Genomic DNA, 1,500 nt, shown 5'->3' with positions numbered 1-1,500 from the left:
AAAACCCTTGAAAATAAATATTATAAACAAAGAGGTTTATCACACTCATATTAATGCAATGAAACATACTGCTACATTAAGTCAGACAAAAGAAGTGCCAGATTTAACAAAATAATACATAAACAAATTAGGAATGGGAAGTTTGAACATAACATTTAAGGCCCAGACCCACAGATATACTTAGGCATCTAATTCCCTTTGAAAATCAACAGGGGCCAGGTGCTTAAATACAGATCTGGCCTTAGTTTTACCTTACTTAGCACAGTATTCATCCTACACCCACAACCAGGTGCAATTTACCCATCCTAAAACCACATTTGGCAATTAAATCCAAAAACATCAACATTGAAGATGCTACTCATTAGCTTATTGCTTTTAGTTTTTCTACATTATCAAATCACCACAGTGTGTCAGTAAACCTTATGATGATCTATCTATATAGCACAAGATTATATCTATCATATATTACTACAATTGTGACATGAATGTTTATTGACAAAAATGCATCTATTCAAACTCTGGAGCCCCCCCACATTCTTTCAATAAGAGTGTGAAAGGCTCCATATGACAATTTTACCCCCATACCCAAAATGCAGCATAGCCTTCCCTTTGTCAGGCATAACCCTTTGTGGTCTGTATAACCCAAGGGCTAGCCCCTTTGGGAATAACAAAGTTTAAAGTCCCTAACCCACCTGACTTTGGGGGATGTGCCCACCACTGGGTCCTTTCCTAGTCTGAGGCTTGTACGTTCTAGACCCCTTTCTCTCTGAGACTAAGGCCACCCCCTTTTTATAGGAGGTAGCTGCCAGTGAACACAGGCCACCCTTTCCCCTAGGTTCCAGCCCAGGAACCCAGTATTAAGCAATGGGGCATTGCTTTTTCCCATCCCTTGCCATTTTCCTATGCTGCTGCCGACCTTCCATATTGGCATGTTCTCTCCTTATGTTGTTCTTTCCACAGCGTCTCTCAATCTGTATCTTTGAAGCTTCTCCAGGGCAGCCTACTACCCCCAATCTGCCTGGACTGTAGTCATTTATAGCAGCTGTTTCTAATTGGCTGCTTGGCCACAGCTGGCCTTCTTTAACCATTTCCAAGCTGCTGTAGCCTACATTTGGATTTAGGAACTTTATTGTAGGTATCCCTTTTTGAAGTCTTGGTCTGACCTTGAGGTCTCAAGGATCACTGTTGCTGACACTAGCTTCAATTCAGCAAAGCATTTAAGGAGCACAAAAAAAAAAAATCTTATTCTTGTTTAGCAAAGGACTCATGCACATCTACTTCATGCGCTTAAAATTAAGCACATGCTTAATTACTTTGCTGAGGCTGGATCTTAAAACTGAAACTTAAAACTGTTTCTCTATTATGTATTCTCTATTAGTAGTTTGCCATCAAAATTGCAAGGAACATTGTCCAAGAAGTTAAGGTGGCTTCTTATAGCTCCAGAAGCATAAGTTTGAGCCCTGCCCTGGACTCATGTCAACAAATGCCCCGCTTCCTTCC

Source organism: Crocodylus porosus, unplaced genomic scaffold, assembly GCF_001723895.1.
Source record: "Crocodylus porosus isolate Cpor-Errol unplaced genomic scaffold, CroPor_comp1, whole genome shotgun sequence".
Taxonomy (NCBI): Eukaryota; Metazoa; Chordata; order Crocodylia; family Crocodylidae; genus Crocodylus; species Crocodylus porosus.
The sequence above is the reverse complement of the archived record's forward strand: the minus strand, read 5'-3'. Positions refer to the sequence as shown.